This window comes from Ursus arctos, unplaced genomic scaffold, assembly GCF_023065955.2.
Source record: "Ursus arctos isolate Adak ecotype North America unplaced genomic scaffold, UrsArc2.0 scaffold_30, whole genome shotgun sequence".
NCBI lineage: Eukaryota > Metazoa > Chordata > Mammalia > Carnivora > Ursidae > Ursus > Ursus arctos.
In genome coordinates, this window is record NW_026622986.1 from 14,946,426 (window position 1) to 14,970,911 (window position 24,486).

Below are 24,486 nucleotides of genomic sequence, written 5' to 3' on the forward strand. Positions count from 1 at the left end.
TTTACAATGTTGTCTGATAATCTTTGTCTTTTAACTGAAATATGTAATCCAGTTACTTTTAGTGAAATTCCTGACATATTTGGATTCATAGCTGCCATCTTACTGTTTGTTTTTTACTTGTCTCACACGGTTTTTTTGCCTTTTTCTCTTGTTTCTTGCCTCTTGAATTAATCAAATATTTTTATTATACCATTTTCCCCTTCTGTTAGCAGGTTACTTATTTATTCTTTTATTATTCTTTTAGAGACGTTCTTCACCTAATAGAACCTAATTTAAAGTAAACATTTACTGCTTTCCGCATACAGCTTATTATAGTAAATTATATCTCCATACCTTGTAAGACATTATTTTTACTTTATACACTTGAATATTCATCTGCATTTACCAACAATACCATTTCTACTGCTCTTCATTCATTCCCATATTTCCATATTTTTATCTGCAGTCTTTCTCTTCCTTCCTGAAGAACTCTAATTATTTTTTTTAATGATTTTTTATTATATTATGTTAGTTACCATACAGTACATCCCCGGTTTAGAACTCTAATTATTATGTGGATCTGCTAGTGAAGTCTCTCCACTTACGTGTGTCTGGAAATGTCTTTATTTTACATGCTTTTTCTGAAGGATGTGCTCACTGCCTGTAGATTGCTGGGATTTTCTTTCAGCACTTTAAAGATGTCATTCTGTTTTCGTCTGGTTTCTGTCGTTACCGTTGAGAAGGGAGCTGTAAGTCCTCCTGCTGCCTCGAAGGTAATTGTCTAGGTCACCCTACATTTGCAGGCGGGGACAGAGCTGGTTAAGGCAGGATTGCAGCCTCTGTGACACCGGGTGTATCTCGGGCTCAGCCCCTCTCCAGAAGTGTCACCTTTCAGGTATCTCAGAGTATTTCCTACGGCCCCTCCTCCTTGGCATGTCCCGAACATCGCTGTCTGTCGCCTCAGCCCTTCCAGACTACCGGAAGCACCTTGCTTTCCGCCGCTTAGCCTTCCACCCTGAATGACTGAAGTATTGGTAGACGCCGTAGGTAAACCCACCAAGTATCGCGTTCTCCCCTCTACGGTTCACTTTTCTCTGGGATTTTGTTTCCTCAAGTCTTAGGCGACTTGGCATCCCGCATCCCTCCCTGCATACCTTTTTGCTTATTTACTTTGTCACCCCACCCCGGCCCAGGAAAATTGAGGAAAGCCAGTTTCTTAGTAGCCCCTGTCCCCCAAGGCCTGACTTTCATTTCGACTCCCTGTCTTAAATGCCTTGACAGCTCTCCAGTTTGTTTGCTCATTGACTGATTGAATGTCGATTGTATTTTCTCCAGCTTTTCCCGTTATTCTCAGTCACGGTCTTCATCAGCTGTGAGCTATTCCACTGTAGTTGGAAGTAGGTGTACCCTGAACTCAAACCATTATCCATAGGTTCTTCACCTACACAATGTCGGACGGAACGATAAAAACTGTGAGGTACAAGCTAACTCTTGATCGTGTGGGAATTTTGACCCTTGTCTTTCTGGAGCCTCCAAGGTGAAGTTACATTTATTCTAACAATAGAGGAATACATACTGATACACTGAAATAGGTAAACAAAATATTTCTAAAAAATCTTAGGAACAGCGGATTCACGGAAAGCACCCAGATCACCAAGTAGCACCTCTCAAGTACTCCGCCTGACTGACTCTGGTGTCACGTCAGTAAACACGTAACGGTCAGACTAGCTTATCTGACAGGTATTGTGTCAAAGTTTTGTTTTGTTTCTACTTTTTGATGAAACTGTTCTGCGGATTGGTCTCATTGTGAAAGTAGTTTATACCACTGCTTTGCTGAAAACGTCTGTTTTGGGTTCATTTTTTGAGAGACTGATGAAGTGCTTGCTGAAATGCAGTTTCTGCCCTTATGGAGTCGACAGATGGAAATACGTACTTCCATGGAGATGCTGAAGGTTCCTACTTCCTGCTTTTTAAATGAGATCATGTTCTTTAAGGCCTTACTTCAAACCTATGTGGAATGCTGAGTGAGTGTTAAGAGTACCAGCGGATAGTCACGGCCTGATGCTGGCCGGCTGTGTGGCTGTAGGCAAGTTCCTTTACTTCTCTGAGCCTCAGTTTTCCCACCTGTAAAAACCAGTTAGAACAGATGATCCTAAAGTCATTTCAGCTCCGCCATTTTGATTCTTCTGGAGACTCTAATGCTAGACCCCTCTAGATACAGCAACATTTCTTTATTTTCAAAAGAAGGAGGAAAAAATATTGAGAACAGAGAAGAGCAATATGACACTGTTTCTATTGCCCGGAATGAACAAATACTAACATTCTGTAATATTTGCATCAACTCTTTTTTTTTAGCAGGATAAATATTTCTGTTAAGTTTTTACTCCACTTTGTTACCCTTTCCACTCCCCTACCCTTCCCCTCTCCCTGTAGACAAACATCCTGAGCATATCTTCCCAGGCACATTTTACTTTATTATATACGTAACCATAATGACGACATAGTGTAATACGTTTAATTTACATAAGTCATAGCATAGCATCTAACTTGCTTTCTTCACTTCATACGTTTTTGAGCTCTGTCTTTATTGAACCATGTAGCTCTATTCTGTTTTCCCATTTTCCTTGGGGTGGGCATGGTGTTTAAAGGGCTTGCTTTGTACTCGTCTCCTCGTGCACACATACAGGGTGTCTTAAAGCCTCTGGGTGGCTACTGTGCCCCTTTTCAGCCTGACTAGGTTTTGTCAAATTACTCTCCAAGTCGATGCCACCAGCAGCATACGAGTTTTCTCATTTCTCCACATCCTCTTGGATACTAGATATTTTGGCGGCTTTAAATGTGTTGTTTTGGATACATGTGAGGTGATGTCTGGCTGGTGTGCCCTTCCTACCTTGCTAGTCAAGAGGGCATTTCTGTTGTTGGCTTTTTCTCAGAGATCTTTATATAATCTGGATACTAATCCTTTACCTGTTGTGTAGATTTCAAATATCTTCTTTCAGTTTTTGCAGTTTTTAAACTTGAAGGTATCGGATTGTATATTTTAAATTTGTTTTATTTCATTAGTTACTAGCTTTTATATGTACGTGTTGAATCCCCCTGGAGAAACCCTTCCACACCCACTGGCATCGGCTCTGTTTGTTTTCTGATAGGCTTAACTGGTGGTTTTCAATTTTAGGGGTTTGGGTATCTGGGATGTATCTAATGAATGATGTGAGGTATTATGACGACATTTTCTTTCTCCTGTGGTAGTTATTGCCGGGTTTTTGGTTTGTTTGTTTTTTTTTTAAGATTTTATTTATTTATTTGACAGAGAGAGAAAGACAGCCAGAGAGAGAGGGAACACAAGCAGGGGGAGTGGGAGAGGAAGAAGCAGGCTCCAGCAGAGCAAGGAGCCTGATGTGGGGCTCGATCCCAGGACTCCAGGATCACGCCCTGAGCCAAAGGCAGACGCTTAATGACTGAGCCATCCAGGCGCCCCAGTATTGCCGAGGTTTTTGCTAAGAAGTCCAGATCCACGGGAATTTCTTTTTTTTTCTTTTCTTTTCTTTTTTTTTTTTTTTTTAAGTATCAGTTGACACACAGTATTACATCGGTTTCAGGTATAGATCCAGGAATTCTTAAACAAGACAACAAAATGTCCCTACTGGTCACTTCTCCGTTGGAAGGTGAAGAAATCACACCCCGCCAGCAGGGGTAGCAGCCTGTTTTGTGCACAGAGAGAACAGTAGGAGCTGTGTGTAACGCAAGCAAGTCAGCGGGCTGCTCAGAAAGGAAGTAGAGCAGCCCGGGGAGGGGGGAGGCGGGGCGTGACACCTGCTCCCTGCTTCCCCCTCTCCCCAGGCCTCACGGCACCCCTACTGAGACAGTGAAGGTGAGAGCTGGAGCGGTGTTCTAGAAGAGTAAAATACAAAAACAAGAGAAAGCGTTGTTCTCTCCAGCCAAGGAGAGGATTGAGACTGTCCCAACCTTTCGATCATAAAGCAGCTACAAAAGGAAAATATTGAGAAATGCAGATAGAGGCTTATCAATTGTCTACTTGGCTATGGGGTTCCTAAAGATGCTTTCTTACAGACTGAGAGCAAAAAAAGATGCCTTGGGGGCACCTGGGTGGCACAGCGGTTAAGCGTCTGCCTTCGGCTCAGGGCGTGATCCCGGCGTTGTGGGATCGAGCCCCACATCAGGCTCTTCCGCTATGAGCCTGCTTCTTCCTCTCCCACTCCCCCTGCTTGTGTTCCCTCTCTCGCTGGCTATCTCTGTCGAATGAATAAATAAAATCTTAAAAAAAAAAAAAAAAAGATGCCTTGAAGCCTTTACCTTTTGAGAAAAGGATAAAGATGATGGTTATGAGAACCTATCGACAGAATTGAGCAAAATACCAGGGTGCTCACATGCTGGGTGCTGCATTTCACAGAGATTAGTCAGCATTAGATTTTGAGATACGGATACATTTTTTCCAGTAGGTGAAATCACTATGCCCCAGTTCTCGACTGCACTATTTCTATACAGATGTTTGGGTAATCTTACAGTGATGTTCACAGTTTCGTGGTGGGTTTTTAAATTTATATTACGAAGTCAATCTACATTTTCTCCAGAATTACCCAGCAAATATTTGAAGATCTTTATCATGTCTCCCAAACCTTATCTTTTTCCATTTTAAGCATCCTGACTGCTTAAAATGGAAAAAAGTTTAAAGGAGATGGATATTCTCCATATGAGGAAGAGAATTCTAACCAGTTCTGTTTAAAGGTGAATTGAGTTGACTTGAAGAGCGTAACGCTGACCCCACTGCTGACAGCAACTCGGATCTCCCACCTCGAACCCTTCATGTTTCGGGAGCATTTGCAATGCCGGATTGCTCGCCATTGTGTTTCATTCAGGTTCTGGGTGTTGGACTGACAGTAAGTAGAAAGTGGATTTTGGAAAGAGGTTTTGTGCAGGCTCTCACAGACACTGGATCCTCCTTACTGAATGTTGTCCACGGCGAGCCCAGGAACTACACTCTCCCCTTTCTGCTTAGATCTCACCTGAGCAACTTGGGACCCGTACCTTAATGGTCGCCACCAAGAATGTTTGTTCACTTGAAGAAATAAGTGAATTCTAATATCGGAAAAAATCACATCCAAGACTGCCTTTCATCTGTTACGGTTTTCTTCCCTCCATAGGGCATAATTTAACCTGACTTTCTTTCATAGACATCTAATTTCAATTTGAATTCTTACGTGCTGGCCATTGTGTGAGACATTAGAATATCCACTGCGTGATGCTTCTTGTAATATTAAGGAGCTTGCCCTGATTTGGCTGTGAGCTTCCTAGCGTTCCGGCAAGCCTTCAGACCTAAGCCTTGAAGTCTAGGCTCCCTGTAACAGTGGAGCCCAAGGACCACATACGTATTCCAGTAATCTGCTGCCAAATGGTGAACCACTCCAGAATGCCACGGCTTACGCACGGTCATGCTCAGAGTGCTCCCGTATGACTGTGGGGCTTGATTGGGCTCAGCCAGGCCACTGTGGTCCCACGAAGGCTGGGGCTGCTCCCATCGCAACGCTTGACTGGGCTCCACATCCGAGATGGCTGACTCACAGCTGTCCGCCAGTGCGGGCTCAGCTGCACCTGTTGACCAGTCTACCCGTGGCCTCTCCGGGTGGCTTGGCCTTCCCCCAGCATGGAGGCTGGGCTCCAAGCAGGAGCATCCCGACCACAAGCTGCTCTCAGGACAATCGATCAGGAGCTGCAAGGCTGCTTGTGACCTACCCTCAGAAGCCCAGAACATCCCTTACGCTGCATTCCGTTGGTCAAGCGAGGCACCAAGTCCAGACCATTTGCAGGGGGAGGGAAATCAGACTCCACCTCTGAAGGCAAAGGATGGCGGAGGATTTGTGGTCTTCTGTAATTGAACCCAGTGTGCACCTCTGTGGGTAAATGCGTATCTCTGGTTTACGGCATTGGTGTTCTTTGGCCTTAATGTTTCACCTACCAAATCCTTGTTTTCCTCAAATACTTATTTTAGTACTAGTATTTGTATTTTTGAACCCCCTCAAAAGGTATTTTCTCTAAGCGGCAAGACAGACAGTTTCCAGAATCATCCTTCTAGGCCTCTCCTCCGCCACTCACACATTTAAAGTCATAAGCATAGTTGGCTCTGTTTTTGTCTCCCAGGCCCACTCTTACAAAACCGAAAGCCAAGTAAGGATCCCATACGCAATTTCCCTCAGCAATCTGGACCTCCTCGCAGATCCAGTGAAGATGTGTGGCTTAGCTAAGCAGGTTTGCCTGCGGGACCACTCGGCATGAGCTAGATCAGGCTGCAGCGGTAAATAGAAGTTCCGTGGCTCACGATGAGCCAGGCTGGCTTCTTACTTGTGTTCGGCGACTGTGGGCCGGCAGCCTCTCTGTTCCACGTCTTCTCCACGCTGGGCTGAGCATCGCCAGTCACTGTGTCAGCAGAGAAGAGAACAGGGCAAACGGCCTTAGCTGTAGAGGCGCTCGCCCTCAGTGGTCAAAGCTAGAAGTGCTCCTGGCTTCTACGGGCCGAAGGGGTCTCATCTCCAAGTGGGGCATTGACCACTCTACCACTCTCCGCGCTTGTGTTGTTTAGCTCATGACATCCCTGGCCATGGTGCTAATGCTCCCACCTGCTCTCTGAGTGACAGAGTTTTCTAAAGGGGGAGTGCAGTCCTGAGCCTAAGGTTGTTTCAATAGAAATAACCACTGTATTAATTTCCTAGCATTGCTGTAACAATAAACATATTTTAGTGGCCTAGGACTACACGCATTTATTTCTCTTCTATTTCTAGAGGTCAGAATTCACTGGGTTGAAATCAAGGTGGTGGTAGTGAGGCTGCGTCCTCAGAAGGCTCTAGGGGACAGTCTGTTCTGGTCCTTTTCTAGCTTCTGGAGCTGTAGTCCCTGCACCTGGGGGCTCACGACCCCTCCTCCAACTTCCAACCCAGTGGCCTGACACCTTGCTTCACCTGTCACACCACCTTCTCCTGTGGTCCCTCTGCCTCTTCTTAGAAAGACACTTAGAAACTATGCAGAAAATCCAGGGTACTCTCCTCCAGATCTGTAATTTAATGACATTAGCAAAAATCTCTTTTGCCCTATTAAGGTGGCGTTCAGAGGTTCTGGGACCTGTATGTCTTTGGAAGCCATTATTCAGCCTACCACAACTGTGGTCAACCAGAAGGTTTTAAATGACTATATAATGACATACTATCCCCTCCCCCCAGTATAGAATAACCTTAAATGTATCTAACACAAGAAGGCAGGGGCCAAGAACTTGACTCATGCCTATTTTCTCCTTTAGGCTTGAGAAACTAAATCTCTGTTGGCTACTACGATGGCAGCAAGTATGGCGGTTCTGAAAGGAAGAACTTAATGGGCAGCCTCAAAACAGAGTTCCAGCCCAGTAGTGCTTTCCTTCAGCACTTTTTTGGCCCATAAGATGATCTTTGAGGCCTTTCTCAACCAGAATTTCTCATCTGAACTACACAACACAGGAAATGGGTTGAGTAGCAATTCCCTCAAGGTTAGATGATACACTCCAGTACCATTCTAGATTCCTAGAAAAGAAGTCAGCTCATTACGTACCATGGATGTCTTAGGTTCATCACACACACACACACACACACACACACACACACACACACACATATTAAGATTTTATTTGTTTATTTTAGGAGAGAGCGTGCACATGAGCAGGGGGGAGTGGCAGAAGGAGAGGAGGAGACAGTATGAAGCCGACTCGACGCGGAGCACAGAGTCCAAGGTGAGCTAGATCTCAGGACCGCAAGATCATGACCTGTGATCACGACCTGAGCCAAAAACAAGAGCTGGTCGCTTAACTGACTGAGCCACCTAGGCGCCCCAACCACACATATATATTTAAGCAAAAACATGGCACAACACACTCGTCACCAATGCCGCAGGGCTAAAAAGGGTAATATAATGTAGAAGTTAGTGTCTGGGGTTCTGAGGGCTGGTAGACTCATTTTATTACTTGATTATACTAGTTTCATTTTCGGGAGTAACAAAAGTTCTTAAACAACTTTTGAAGTGTCGGCGATCCGAAAGCATGAACCTGAGTTAAGGGATTACCAAAAACACATTGCCGTATACATGATGCTATTGTTAGGCAGGCATTGAGTTCATGTTCAGAAACACTGGAATAAAAGAGAAGTTTAATTTAAAAATAAATAAATAAATAAAGTCCTAGCTCTGCCACTTACAAATAATAGCAGTATCTGCCGAGGATTATGTGAGCTAACGTCAAGCATTACACGAGCTAACATCAGGCTTAGAAAGTGCCTGATCCATTGAAAGTGCCATTTGTTAGTCATCTACAAAACTAAACCCCACAGGGTGGAAGGTCTTTGTTTGGTTAACTGTTGCAGTCCAGATGCCTGGGACAATGGCAGGAACACGGTGGACATACAAGGTATTTGTTAAATGAATGAAGATCTTATTAAAAGCTTAGACTGACGGAAAAAATATGGTCAGAAGTAGGATCATCATGTAATTTATTATCCAGTGCTGGATACTTTTCTGAGTAAAGGATCTTGATTCACGTGGCATTGATTTTTGTGCTTGTTGTGAAGTAAGGATCTATGTTTTTTTATCCTATGGTCGCAGTACCATGTACTACATAGAGCCCCATTTCCCCGTTGAAAGGCAACCCCAGCTCTGCCATATATCACATTCCTACACGTGTGCGGGACTGTTTGGGGCTTACTATCCTAGTCCTTGGCCCCCTCTAGTCTGCAGGTCCTGACTCCTACATACTTTGTAAGTCTTGATAGGAAAATTTCTCTTCCTGATTCTTTTTATCCAGGCTATTCGAGGTACTATGAGATCCTGCATGAGTTTTATAATTCAATGTAGTGTTGTCTTTCATTTTTTCTTTCTTTTTATTGGGGGATATTTTATTCTATTTTTAATTTCTCAAGCTGAATGCTTAGGTTAGGGAGCTTAACTCATTTATTTCAGGCTTTCCTCTTCTGTAACGTAATCCTTTAAACTTGTACATTCCTCTCGGAGTAGTATAAGCTATATCAAACACATTTTAATGCTAAGTATTTTTAAATATTCGTTATGATTCCTTTTTGACACCTGGGTTGTTTAGAAGTATGTTTTAAATTTTCCAAAGATATAAAGTTTTTCTAACTTATCTTTTTGCGATATTTTTCTAAACCGTATTGCATTTGGTAGAGTATGTGGTTTATACGATCCTACTTCTTTGCAAATTGTTGAGGCTAGTACACAGTTTTGATTAATGTTCTGTGTGTGCTGGGAAAAGACGTGTATTCTGCAGTTGCAAGGCACACACCATTCTATGGATGTCCATAGAGATTTTCAAATCCATACCATTTCTGGTTTGGGAAATTCTATCAATTACCCAAGATGGCTGCCCACCGCATTGATGTATTTGTCACTTTCTCCTTTAGAGTCTTTTGTTGGTTGGTTGGTTGGTTTTGCTCTTGGAGTCTTTTTGTGTCATCTTACAAGTTTAGAATTGCTATAACTCCCTGCCTCTCTCTCAGAAGGACATTTGTGATTACACAATGATTAATCTTTTTTCATTTCCTTGCGATGCTTTTCATCTCTATTTTAACTTAAAACCTGTTTCGTATTTTGTTTTATATTAATATAGCTACCCTACTTTTGTTCTGGTTTGTATTTGCTTGGTATATTTTCCCTGTCCTTTTATCTTTCACCTTTCTATGCCTCTCTCTGTTAAGTCTGTCCTTATAATGAGCACACAGTGCATTTTCTTCCCTTTCCTTCTTCTTTTTTAAAAATTAGTCTGATGAGCTCTATCATTTCACTTCTACAATTAGTTTTTTTACATCGATGGTGCTTATTGATTTGTTTCTATCATCTGTTGGTTTTGATTGGCTTAAATCATCTATTAAATTGCCTGTTTTTTCTTGTTTTATTTTACCTTTATATTCTCACCTTAATTTGGATTGAATGATATTTTTCTCCCTTTCCATTTGTCCCCTACATCTTCTTAGTGGATTCTCCAGAAACCTTAATATGCATACTAAATAATTGTACAGTTAATCAACAGCTGTACCTTCCTCCCAAACTATTCAAAGACTTAGGTATACTTTATTCCCAGTTGCCCTATCCCAACTTATATACTATCTTTTCCAGAACTTATCACTTTGCAGAATTTTATTTTTATTTTTTGCTCCGTAAAGTGGACACGATTATTGTTGTTTTATAACGTCAATGCAATGCCGAGATTTACTGCCGTGTTTACCATTTTCATCGATCACTATGCCTTCTTGCACCGCAGGCCTATTGTCTGGGATCATACTTCCCAAATTAGATACTTAGGTCCTTCAGAAGTTCCTGTAGTGAGAGTTGGTTGTCATGAACATTCTCAGCTTTCATTTATCTTTAAATGTATTTTGCCTTCACTCAGGAGAGGTGGTTTTGCTGGACGTACAACTACAGGTTGACAACAGTATTTTCCCTCAGTGTCATGAGATATTCATCCGCTGTCTTTGGACTTCGGTGTTGCTATCGTGAATCAGCTGTCAGTCCGGGTCTGGGTAGGTGATCTGTTATTTTACTCTCTCACTAGTTTAAGATTCTCCCTTTGTGTCTGGTGTTCTGACGCTTTGCTACAATGTGTCTAGGTATGGATTTCTCTTTTTTTATTTTAATTTTAATTTTTAAAAAATATTTTGTTTATTTGAGAGAGAGCGAGAGCAGAGCAGAGCAGGGGGGCGGGGGAGGGGCAGAGAGAGCATCTCAAGCGGATTCTGCTCTGAGCGTGAAGCCCGATGCGGGTCTCGATCCGAAGACCTGGAGATCACGACCTGAGCCGAAACCATGAGTCACTCAACTGACTAAGCCACCCAGGCACCCCTAGGCATGGATTTCTTTTTATCATCTTACTTAGAATTTGGTTCTCTGAAACAGAATTGACATCTTTCATCCACTCTATAAAGTTTCTCAGTCATTTCTTAATAGTTGCTCCCCCCCTCCCCGGTGCTCTATTATCTCCTCCGGGAGCTCCTATTAAATGTCTGTCGAAAGAACTCACTCGATCCTCTCTGTCCCTTGCCTTCTTGCTCATATTTTATGCCCCACTTTCTCTCTTTGTTGCATCCGGGTAAGAGGCTACTTTCAGAGCTACTTTCCAGCTCATTGTTTTACTTTCAGCAGCGTCTGATCTGCAGTGTCGTCTGTCCATTGGGTTTTTAATTTCACTTTTCTCTCATTTTTAGAAGTTCTGTTTTTTTTATTCCAACACAGCCTAGATAATGTTGAGCTCCCTTTTTGTTTGCGTCACTTTTCATACTTTCTTTTATTTCTATAAACTGTTAAGCACATTTATTTTAGCATGAATTCTGGAACCGAACTCCCTGGCTTCAAATCTGGATGAATTTGAACAAGGCATCTAACTAACTTCTCTGTGTGTCTGTTTCCTCACATGTGGGATGAAGGAAATAATAATCCGCATCTCATAGATACTGTTATGTGTGTTTGCTGTTCTTATTGTTATATTTTGGATCCAGTAATTGCCATAGCTTCAGTTTTATCAGGTCTGATTCCCTTCTTCTTCTTCTCCTTCTTCTTCTTCTTCTTCTTCTCCTTCTTCCTCTTCCTCTTCTCCTCCTTCTCCTTCTTCTCCCCCTCCTCCTCCTTCTTCTTTTTCCTCCTCCTTCTCTTCTTCTTCTTCTCCTCCTCCTCCTAATCTCCTCCTCCTCCTCCTTCTTCTTCTTCTTTTTCTTCCTCTTCTTCTCCTTCTTCTTCTTCTTCCTCCTCCTCCTCCTCCTCCTCCTCCCCCCTCCCCTCCCCCTCCTCCCCCTCCTCCTCCTTCTCCTTCTTCTCCCCCTCCTCCTTCTCTTCTTCTTCTTCTCCTCCTCCTCCTATTCTCCTCCCCCTCCTCCTCCTTCTTCTTTTTCCTCTTCTTCTTCTTCTTCTTCTTCTTCTTCTTCTTCTTCTTCCTCCTCCTCCTCCTCCTCCTCCTTCCCCCCTCCCCCTCCCCCTCCTCCCCCTCCTCCTCCTTCTCCTTCTTGAGATATAATTGACATACAACATTAGCTTCAGGTGTACAACATCATGATTTGATATTTGTGTATATTGTGAAACACTTACAATAAGTCCAGTTAACATCTATCACCCCGCATGGTTACAATTTTTTTCTTGTGATGACAACTTTTAAGATCCACTCTCAGCAACTTTAGGTCTGATTCTTTAATCTGACATTTCTACTGATTCTTGCTTACAGCGATTGATTTTTCATATGATAAAGCATATGTTTATAGTTTCTATTCATCCAAATCACAATAATAGATTTATAATTTTATCATTATGGTCTCCCAGTTCAATATACCCAAGTGATATTTTTCTCTTTTTGAGAATTCCTGAAGTCTGCTTTTCTAAGAGTATGGAGGAGGAGGAATCAGGTGTTTTGATGCCTACTTACTCTGTGTCTTTGAAGGTCAATGTAAGATTCCTAGGAGCTCACAGGGTCATAGGAGCCTCTGGAGAGTTCTCTTAGAGGAACCCTTACCTTAAGAATCAGAGAATTAAAGTCTATCAATAACTAAAATCAGCCAGAGCCACTGTGAAGCCAACTGACCTAATATTTCACTTTTCTGTGGTTAATGGCAGACTCCAAAAAATCAAAACCTGTTAACCTGGGCAACGAGCTTGACATTTTTAGACTATATTGTTGACAAAAAAAATCAGGCTTCCTCATTTCATTTTTCAAGCAGCCAGAGAGAGCTTTAAATTTATAATTTGTTCATTATCTCTGTTCATTTTAGCCAAAGTGATAGATTTGAAGAAACCTATTAAAGTTTCCCTTAGGCTGTGTTGACATTTTTACATTTTAGCATTCCGAATTTTTCCTTCTCACGAATTCTTAGGAGAAATATCCAATGATTTTCTTCCCATTTACCATGATGACCTGTTCTGAAAAGCTAAGTAGAGCCTGTCAGGACCCTTCGCTGTGGAATCAGGAGGGAGGAAAGCCAGGGCTTTGATTTCCAGGCACTTGTGGGGCCTAGTGCTTGATTATTATTGATTAATACCACTTCTCATCCCCACCCTGGGAAAACATCATTTAAACAGAGAAGGATTCATCTCTAATCAAAAAAGGAATGAGCAAGCTAACCTCCCTGTGCTTGTAAATTTCTCACCGCGGGGGGAACAGAACAAAAACTCAAACCAGGTAGCTTCGCGGACTCAAACACAAAAGCAGAAATGTGACTGTTCTTTTCTTTTCTCTTTTCTTTTCTTTTCTTTTCTTTTCTTTTCTTTTCTTTTCGTGAATGCTATATTGTATTTCTAGTATAGATAACATTTTTAATATTGGGAAACAGTAATCTTCCCATTCCTCCAGCCCACCTGAGCAGACATCATGCAAAATTTAAATCCTGACCTTGTTGCTTTAGCCCTCAAACTTCTTTACCCCGCTGTGAAGGGTCTGCAGACCGAAGGACCATGCCGCAGGCCAGCCCTGCTAAGCTGTCCCCCTGAGCTCTCCTCCTATGCAACCTTGCCTCCCGTTTCAAAAGGGTGCCCTCCAGCCATGGCTTCCAATTGCTTTCTCAGCCTGCCCCTTACCTAATTATTTTCATCTCATGTGGTCTTAACGGACTGATTCCTTGCCTGTGGCCATAATAAGAATGGTCAAGGTGAACAAACAGAGATGTCACATAAAAATCCAGATTTTTTTGAAAACTGGCAGGCCCCACTAGTCCCACATTCCAGAAGACTAGGGACAGGGATGTTGCCACCTGTAGACAGAGCTTGCGCTCTCGGCCCACCCAGGCCCCACTACCTGCTTCCCCCTCCTGCCTAGGCCCGAAGCCGCAGCCAGTCCTGCAATCTCTGCTCTAAACCCGAGCGACCTCCCTGACTCCAGGGTCAATTACATGTCCTGAATAAAGAAGGTACAACCTCTTGGCCTCTCTTCTCCAGCCCTAATCCCAGAGTCTAATCAGGGATAAGAAAGAATAGAAAAGGGGCACCTGGTGGCTCAGTCAGTTAAAGGGTCTGACTTTGTCTCAGGTCATGATCTCGGGGTCCTGGGATGGAGCCCCGCATTGGGCTCCCCACTCAGCAGGGAGTCTGCTTGTCCCTCTCCCTCTCCCCCTGTTCATTCTCTCTCTCGCTCTCAAATAATTAAATAAAATCAAGAAAGAAAGAAAGAAAGAAAGAAAGAAAGAAAGAAAGAAAGAAGGAAAGAAAGAAAGAGAGAAAGAAAGAAAAGGCCAGACCACTGAAGAGGGAGCTCTTCTTGTGAGCGTTTCCCCGATGCCAAACGGCCCGTCTCCACCACTCCGGGTGTGATGCTAAGCGCTCCCACAAAATGAGCAGAGACTGGGGGTCAGGCCACCACCATTGCACATGTTTTCCATACATTAACATACTGATTCTCACTGTTGCCCAGGGAAACCGCTCGTGGTACCGTCGTGCTTATTTCCCAGCATCCGTCTGTAGACTGCACTTCCCAGCCCCTCTCCCAGCCAGGGGCGGCCAGATGACCACGTTCTCGACCCCCGTCCAGAAGATGCCATTTATGCAACTTCCAGCAAGTGTCTTTAAAGGGAGGGGCAGGCGCTTCTACGAGCTTTCTTCGTTCCACCGCCAGGAGTCTGGAGCTCTAGAAGCCCTCTCACACCACCAGGCAACCCGGGAAAGCGAGCCTCACGTGGCGCGGGCTGCCCACGAGACTCTGTGGACACCCAGTGCACCATGCAATACGTGCCCTCCTTACTACCCATCACCGGTCTATCCCATTCCCCCACCCCCTCCCCTCTGAAGCCCTCAGTTTGTTTCTCAGAGTCCATAGTCCCTCATGCTTCATTCCCCCTTCTGATTACCCCCCCTTTCTTTATCCCTTTCTTCCCCTACTGATCTTCCTAGTTCTTATGTTCCATAGATGAGAGAAACCATATGATAATTGTCTTTCTCTGCTTGACTTATTTCACTTAGCATTATCTCCTCCAGTGCCATCCATGTTGCAGCAAATGTTGAGAACTCGTTCTTTTTGATAGCTGAGTAATATTCCATTGCATATATGGACCACAACTTCTTAATCCAGTCATCTGTTGAAGGGCATCTCGGTTCCTTCCACGATTTAGCTATTGTGGACAATGCTACTATGAACATTGGGGTGCATATGGCCCTTCTCTTCACTATGTCTGTCTCTTTGGGGTAAATACCCAGTAGTGCAATGGCTGGATCATAGGGTAGCTCAATTTTTAACTTTTTAAGGGACCTCCACACTGTTTTCCAGAGTGGCTGTACCAACTTGCATTCCCACCAACAATGTAGGAGGGATCCCCTTTCTCCACATCCTCTCCAGCAATTGTGGTTTCTTGCCTTGTCAATTTTTGCCATTCTAACTGGCGTAAGGTGGTATCTTAGTGTGGTTTTGATTTGAATTTCCCTGATGGCTAATGATTTTGAACATTTTTTCATGTGTCTGTTAGCCATTTGTATGACTTTATTGGAAAAGTGTCTGTTCATATCTTCAGCCCATTTTATGATTTGTTTATTTGTTTCTTGCATATTGAGTTTGAGAAGTTCTTTGTAGATCTTGGATACCAGTCTTTTATCTGTAGTATCATTTGCAAATATCTTCTCCCATTCCGTGGGCTGCCTCTTAGTTTTTTTGACTGTTTCCTTGGCTATGCAGAAGCTTTTTATCTTGATGAAGACCCACAAGTTCATTTTATCTTTTGTTTCTCTTGCCTTTGGAGATGTGTCATGAAAAAGGTTGCTTTAGCCGATGTCGTAGAGGTTGCTGCCTATGTTCTCTATGATTTTGATGGATTCCTGTCTCACATTGAGGTCTTTCATCCATTTGGAGTTTATCTTTGTGTATGGTGTGAGAGAGTGGTCAAGTTTCATTCTTTTGCATGTAGCTGTCCAATTTTCCCAGCACCATTTATTGAAGAGACTATCTTTTTTCCACCGGATGTTTTTTCCTGCTTTATCAAAGATTAGTTGCCCAAAGAGCCGAGGGTCCATTTCTGTGTTCTCTATTCTGTTGCATTGGTCTATGAGTCTGTTTTTGTGCCAGGACCATGCTGTCCTTGTGATCACAGCTTTGTAGTATAGCTCGAAATCTGGCATTGTGATGACCCCAGCTTTGTTTTTCCTTTTCAACAATTCCTTGGTAATTCAGGGCCTTTTCTGGTTCCATACAAATTTAAGGGCTTTTTGTTCCAGTTCTTTGAAAAATGTCATCAGTATTTTGATCGGGATAGCACTGAAAGTGTAGATTGCTCTGGGTAGCATGGACATTTTAACTATGTTTATTCTTCCGATCCATGAGCATGGAATATTTTTCCATCTTTCTGTGTCTTCTTCAATGTCTTTCAAGAGTGATTTATAGTTTCTAGAATATAAATCCTTTATGTCTCTGGTTAAGTTAATTCCAACGTAACGTATGGTTTTTGATGCTACTGTAAATGGGATGGATTCCCTAATTTCTCTTTCTTCGGTCTCGTTATTCGTGTATAGAAATGCAACTGATTTCTGAGCATTGATTTTGTATCCCGCCACGTTACTGAATTGCTCTATAACTTCTAATAGTTTGGGCGTGGATTCTTTTGGGTTTTCCATATAGAGTATCATGTCATCTGCGAAGAGAGACAGTTTGACTTCTTCTTTGCCCACAATTTCTTAAAAACAAGGCAGACAGACAGAATATGCCAGATCTGTAAAGATTGGAAGTGAGCCCAGGGCTGTCATTCCCTTGTCACATTCTAGGACAATCTCTCTTGTTTTCCTCAGTGCTTTTTCCGGCTGGCTTTGCAGACGGCCCCTGGATTCTTCTTTGACTCAGCCTCTCTTTCCTCTTTCTTCTCAGTTTCTGGAAGCCACCACTGACGTCGCTGACTTCAGAACCACACTGGCCACCATGACATCACCCCCAGCGTCTCTGTTCTCCTTAGCCTCCTTCTCTCCTTCCTCCCCCCGCCCCCATCCCTGGGATAATGGCCACCTCCCCTCAGGTACTCTTTTCCAGCCCTTTTCCCACTGGGAAGGATAGGAGGAAAGGTCTTGGGGAAAATAAGCTGATCTGGTCCCTTACTCAAGGCAATGCCTAGTCTTGTCCAATTCTGTGGCAGGAAGATCGCCTGGCAGAGAGCCATCTCTATTCCCATGCCTCAGGGGCTGTCTCTGAGAGGCTGGGGGCAGCCTGTGCTCCCGATCGGCCTGCAGCGGCCTTCACGGGTGCGAGCTGGCTTGTCAGCTGCTCTGTGTGCCGCACAGGCCTTTATCTGAGGGTCCGTGCTCTTCTTCCCAGAACAAGCTGGCTGTCACCACCACAGGGCTTTCCAGAAGTGGGGCAACAGGAAAGGCAGGACAGTTCTGGTGGTGACCGGAAGGGGGCAGCTAGATCTCAGGGGTGGTAGATGGCAGGGTTACCCCCAGAATAGCAGTTCCTCGAGACAGCTGGGAAAGTGTCAAGGCATTTGCTGGGAGGTCTGTCCTCCTTTAGGCTTCGGTGTGACTGACCTTGAGAAAATAATTCAGTTAATGTCTCAAAACCTTGATCTACAGTTAAAAAAATAAAAGTGTGTGTGTGTGTATGTGTGTGTTTAAATATCGTCAAATTTTCTCAGTGCCAGCATCTTGCCAGAAGCATCTGGTATCGCTATGGCAACAGAAGCGGGGAAATGCGCTTGGTGCATAATGTCCATGGGATTCAGAGGTTTTCCTCCTCTGAATCTCATCCAGGGGCAAGCAGGATATTTTAATTTTGCAGAAGGCAGAGGTGGAATGAAGAGGTAGGAGAAGTGAGTGAATGAAGGGGTAGGAGAGGTGAGACTCTGGGCCACATGGAAACACAGTCTCCACACAGCCGATGAGGCACCAGTGGAGTCCTTCCTCCTATTAATCTCTGCGATCTGTCCCCTTAGCTGTGGCGCAGCCCCCATTCACACGTGTGAGCCCTCGCGACGCTGAGCCTCCACCGCGTTTCTCCCATCCCCACCCCCCTTCCAAAATGCTGGTCAAGATGCACGTTGTGTCACTCTCTTCTCCAAAATCCATGAACACGGGCGCCTGGGTGGCTCAATCAGTTGAGTGTCGGCCTTCGGCTCAGGTCATGACCCCAGGGTCCCGGGATCGAGCCCCACATCGCGCTCCCTGCTCAGTGGGGAGCCTTACTGCTTCCTCTCTCTGCTCCCCCCCCCCTGCTTGTGCTCTCTCTCTCTCTCACTTTCTGTCTCTAAAATAAATAAATAAAATATTTAAAAAAACTGATTTAAAAAAAATCCACAAACACTTTTTGCCTACAAAGAAAATGACTAATTGTGTTGTGTAGTATGTAAGACCTTTCTCGTGGTTCCACGTGACTTTTACGACATCGCCTCTGCTCCCTCCCTAAGGCATCAGCCCAGCCGAATATAGTTTTTTGGTCCCTTGCTTCTCTGAGGGGACTTTTTTCCCTCCCCTGTGGGTGCGGGAGGGCCGTCCTGGGCTCCCACTGTCCTACCCACCAAACCCACACAGTGGTTTGTGTCTGTTTGCCGTCCTGCCTTTCCTGCCAGATCCTGAGTTCTCTGAGGACGGCGCTGAGTGTTCCCCCACAGGACCTCACACAATTGCCAGATAAGGAGGGACACCGCAGAACTGGTGGCAGGTTTTGTGCCCTTGAGTCAGGTCAGCCGTGGGGGAGGCCACACTCTTGAAGTCCCAAGGGTGACTTGAGGTGGCTGTGACCAGGGCCTCCTCCAGGGCAGAAAGTCAGAGTAATTGAAAGCTGGTCGAGATGGACTAATTATTAGACAAAACCTCTGAGCACAGTGTCCAGGATCCAGGCTCCCCTTCACCCCACAGGCTGCCCCCCACGCTCCCCCACATCAGTCCTCCCAAGATGGCGCGCTGCGACCACACGGGTAGCCTGAGATACTTTATCCACCTCTTCGCCTCATTATTTCTGGCTCACCCACCAAGACTCTGCTCACATGACAGCTCCCCTGTGAGGTTTTCCTTACTGGCCCTCTCCATGGGGCAGTTTCTGTAGCTTGGGGTTCCTACAGCTCGGGGTTCCTTTGAAAAACACAAGACCCAGGTCACCCTGGGATTCTCTTCTAGACCCTTCACTTTTCAGGGAACACGGCCTCTGGAAGTCATGCACGTGGCTCCCACGTGTGATTTTTCAAAGTGGGCACCTCAGGCAGGGCTTCCTGGGGGCACTTAGAACATGCTGGGATGTAGTATGTTCTATTCAGAAGCAAAACCCCATGACTATTCCAGAAAAAGCTGATGGTGCCTCAGAACTGGCAGGAGACCTCACAAGCCGCCAGGAACGCAGGCAGCCGAGACACTCAGGCCCACCCACCTGCCCCCCTCGTCTCCCTGGGCTCCGACGACCTGCGGCTTCTCCGGGGCACACCTGCTTCCCCCCTCTCTGCCCTCACCCCAGCCAACTGGGAGCCGTCCCTGCCCAGGGCTGTGTTCAGCCTCTGCCGAGCTGCGAAGGGAATATTCTCAGGTCAACTGCCCCCCGCCTCAGGACGCAGAAGAGCAGGTCACATAACACCCGGTGCGGGCGACGGAGGCCAGAGGGTCCGGTTAAGACCCGCGCGCTGCGTCCCCAAGCCCCGTGGAGAGAGCCTGGCAGAGGGCAGCAGCGCCCCCTGGTGGACCTTCCGGGTAGCGCGGCCCCTTTTCCCCTCGGTCCTCAGGCACCTCTGGGGAGCTTGCCCAGCGCCAAGTGCAGGGCTCCCCCGGGCCTGGGAGGTCTTCATGCCCTGCCGTTATCGCGCCTGGCTGCTCCCAGCTTGCTCGCTCCCTTTAAACCCCTTCGAAGCAGGGGGACCCGTGGTAGAACAAACAGGAGAGGGCAAACGTTTGAGAAGGCTCCATTTGTGGGAGCAAACCAGAGAAGCAGGGGTGCGAGGGCGAGAGCAAGGAGGTCAGGTGCACACGGTGGGTGGGGGGGAGGGCGGTGGCAGGCACCTCTTCTTTCTTCCGCCATTGGAGGCCACCTGTGTCCTCCTGCTGCTGAAGTCAGGGTTTTGGGGTATAGAATGGGAAGCAACCCACTCACTCCCCGGCCTCTCCGGTGCTCGAGCAATGCGTAACGCAGACCCCGTCCCCACCAGTCTCTCAGCGGTGAGACAGACGGAAAGACCCAGCCAAGTGGGTGCTGGGGCGAAGCAGGGCTTCTCAACCCGGTTCTTCACCTCGACCCTGCTGACCCCGGGAGGGGCCACTCCTCGCTGCGGGGACGGCGCTGTGCCCTCTCCCGAACCCCCCTCCCCCCCGCCAGCTGCTCCCCGCGCTTCGCCCTGCTGCGAGGGCCCGAATGTCTGCAGACATCTCTAGGGGTCTCCCGGGGCAAAATCGCCTCAGGTTGAGGCCCCGACATGGACGTACTGGTCCCCAGGACACGGAGTCACGGGCTCTGGCTGGGACGAGAACACCCCAGGCTCGGCGGGGCCCTGGCTTTCACACGGCGCCGGGGTCCGACAGCGGCACTGCAAAGTGATGTCAGGGCGGAATTCGTCCACCTTTTTTTGGTAGCACGTGAGCCCCGGTTACCGATGGAAATTGCCACACCTCCCCCACCATTCTCACGACAAGAGTTACCAAGCTGGGAGGGACTGATCCACAGAGGCTGTCTTTGCTTTCACCCACGAGGCAAAATGTGTTCTTTTTGGGGTAGGAGGAGACCAAGCTGGAGGTGGTGTCGGGGGCCGCTCAGCAGAGCCCTACAGGCCCTCCTAAAGAGTTTGGATTTTATCTAAATGTACCTGGAATGATCTGTGCACGCGAACAGGTGGAAATGTAACAGGGATACGTTTTGTGTACATCCGGGGGCCTCACCTTCATGATCTCATCTGACTTCATTCTCTTCCACCCCCACATGGGGGAGGGGTGTCAGGCTTCAACATCAACTGTGGGGGGCACCCACTTTCAGTCCACAAGTCCTGCCCTCCGAGGCGGGGGAGCCCGCCCCTGGATGCTGGGCTCTTCGCTCCCCCGCTGCCCTCTTCCTTTCGCCCTACAGTGTTAGGAAGGGAGAGTGAATTTTCTCGTTCCTTAGTGTCCCATCACTTTCCCCCAAAACAGGAGTAATGAGAGGTAGTGAGTGGTTCAGAGTGACTCTGAGATGAGGACAAACGCCACCGACCTCACACTTCCCACCGGGGCCACTGCTGCGTACTGCTGGTGGGTGGTGCATTTCTAAAACTGTGGCCCAAACAGATGAAGAAGGGGAGAGGTTGGGTGAGAAGCCCTTCAGTCCCTTAGAGGAAGTTCCAGACATGACCACCAGGTGGCAGCAGGCGAACAGTAGTTTCCTAGGACCCTGCAGACTCCGCGACTGCTAAATCCTTGACAGGAGCGGTAGAAACAGCATGAGCCTCCCACTCCCTCTGCACCAGCCTGTGTCTCCACAGAAGAGCACGGTCCTTCGTGGGTTTTAGCAGGTCCGGCGCTGGGCCCCTCTTGTGTATGCACAGACATTAGTTCCTGGACTTACTGATCGTCACTGACCACACACACCACCATATACTTCCGACTCCCCTAAATGCTACGAAGTAGAGGGTGCGCCCAGCAGGGGCCCTGATCCAGGCCCCCTGGAGAGGATAGTCCAGGCAGAGGAGCAACCTGTGACCCAGGCTTGTCGAAGCAGCAGAGCAGAGGGCGGGGCAGCTGGAAGAGAGGGAGTGGGGGGCAGGTGGGGGGAGCTGACACGGAGGGACAATAGCCGTCAGATCCCAGAGGGCAGGAAGGCCTTGCCTCACTTTGGAATGTCTCCTTGAAGGAATTTTAGACGGAAGTGGAAGAAGGGCAGAGGGCATGGCCTCTTCCTCTGGAGTCACTATCTGAAAGAACATTCTTTCTCCAGGATGTGGAAGGTGTGTCAGACCTGGCAAAGCCCTTCCACTGTGTGATTCTATTCCTCTGTGAAAATGAAGAATGTCTGGCGGCAATCACCGTACAACGATCTATTTATTCTTGAAAGTTTCCTTCCCTGACTCCATTTCCACGTTAGTGAACTCTTTCTCATGAGTAAAATATGCCCTCTTCGCTTGGTTTTCTCCAGATGTTGGGGCAAAAAACACTTGTCGAGGTACAGGAGGTAGACAGGGCCCTCTGCTTCAGAAAGAGCAGGGACCCTGCCTGGGAAGCCCTTTCTGTCTTAGGAGGGACCAGGGATGTGGAGGCCAGAGGTGCCGAGGGCCCGGACTCTGGCCCTGGGGCGTGCAGTCCGATGAACACAAAATCAGCTGGGGAAAGACGCCCAAGAAAGGGGACCGAACAGGTACGACGAGCTTTGCCTTCCTTGGAGATCCGAGGAATCTTGTATCTCTAATCTGTCTGTAATCTTAGATCTAATCTGCCTGAGGGGCGGCACTACAACCACTTTTCGTGTGAGCTCGAGCGGCATCTGACCAAGTGCATCAGGCCTTCCCCCGACGGAAGCAGCGTCTTTGATCATCTGTGCTCCTTCTGGCCTGCGGAGGTAAGCGTACTGGCCAGGGTGCAAGATTGGTCCCCACTGCCCTTTAGCAATAGAAAAGGGACTTAATCTCATTTGTTTAAGGTGGAATATTTATAGGTAAATCCCCTAAATAAAGCCAAAGATGGGACTGGAAAATGTGCCCTGGGTGTCACAATACAGAGGCACTGGTGCCCCTGAAGGGAGGCATTTCAGGGCGCCGTGGGAGTGGATGCCAGTGGGCTTGGAGGGATGGGGGGGTGACGACCAAGATGGGGCCCTGCAGAAGGTCTTCTCTGAGAGAGAGAAACTGGGGGCCGGGAGCTGGGCTAAGGCACTGGCCCACCTTTCAGGGATGGACTAGGGGCTCTTGGAGGGGAGAAGCCCTCTTGGTGTGGGCCTGGTTCTGCCTACATTTCTAACCTGAATCTGGGAGCCTACATACCACCCTCTGACCTCCTCACTGGACCCCGGGGAAGTCAGAGATGGGCTTCTCCTGCCTTGTCCTCCTCCGCTCACCGTGGGCTCTGGACGCTCTGCCCTGTCCTCAGATCCCATATCGCCCAAATGGTTTTCACACCTATGTGGGGTCCCCTTCCCAAAAGGAGTGATTCTGCCCTTTTTTTTTTTTTTTTTGCTTTCTACATTCATAATATTTCAGAGACCTAGACGCACTATTTGAAACACATCACTAATTGGTATTCACCACCAGGTGGGACCTCTGTGACAAGGGCACTTGCAGTGTCTCCTTTAACCAACTATTAGGAACCATGGTGGGGTCTCCCAGCATCTCCAGAGGCTAAGGGAGGAGCTACAACTGGACTTTCTTGATGTCAGATCCTTCACGGATTCCCACTCCAAAGGCTGCTGAATACCCTAGTAGTTGGCTCCCTGCAAACACGCGAGCCCGAAGCGTAGCAGTGTTGGGAGGCCCGGCAGCCCTGGAAGGGTCAAAACACAAGCAAAGCTTTAGATCCACCGGGCGACCCTGTCGGCTGGGAGGGAAAGTTTGAAAACAATTAAAATACTTTTCAGGTTTGAATCTGCGGTTACCTTTTATTTTTAAGAGACAGCATCTTCTCGTTACTTCTGGGGCTTCTGCCTTCTAGTGTGAGGCCCAGGTTCTCAGCCCTGGCTTCCCATTAGAATCACCTGGAAAGGTCTGATAATCCGCTGCACAGACAGAGCCTGTGTCCCCCCCGATTTAGAATCTCTGTGGGTGGGACCCAGGTCCCAGCATTTTCAAAGCTTCCCATGTGGTCGCAGGGGGCAGCCAAGTTTGCGAACCTGGACTATGAGGCGAGTTTATCCCAAATGCAAGATCAGGATTTCTTGGGTTCTTCTGCTGCTTGGGTCTATCGCCCTGGCCAGCAGCCTGTTTCCTCCCCTTTCACATTAGGTGGGAGAGGAGGTGGTGTCTGTGGCAAGGCCGAGCTCTGCTTCTAAATGATTCAGCCCCTCGCTAATCCCAGAGCTTCAACATTTAGAAGAGAGAAATCCATTGCCACCCATCTTCTCAAGATTTCCCGCCCCTTTCCTCCTTACAAATGCTTAGAGCTTGGGTTTCTTCTGTTAATCACTTGCTCTCCCAGGCATGAATGGAGAATGTGGCTAGAGGTGTCAGATGGCAGACCATGCAAGTGGCCCCGAGCTCCGCATGTGTCCCCTAAGTGTCGCCATCTTATGGGGAAGGGCTCACTGGGCTGGATCTTCGCTGCTGGATCCTTACGCCCTTGGGGTTTGCCCCGACTTTTTCAACAGTGAAGTGTGTGTTCTTTAGTCTGTGCCCGGTGGGTCTCAGCCAAGGGGTTCCACCCTTTAGAGGCAAGTGTGCGTATTTGGGGAGAGCTTGGAAGTTGTTTCAGTGATGAGGCAAAACTGGCATGGCGTGGGTGTGGCCCAGGGACGCGAGGCGGCCTGCCATGGTCTTCCAGGAACTGTCCCCTCCAGCAGAACCCGGAGATGTCCCAACGAACATTCATGTGAGTGAAAAACTTATTTACAATGACCTATGCCTACAGGCCAATTCTGCCTTACAAATAAGCTTTTTGGCATTCTTAACG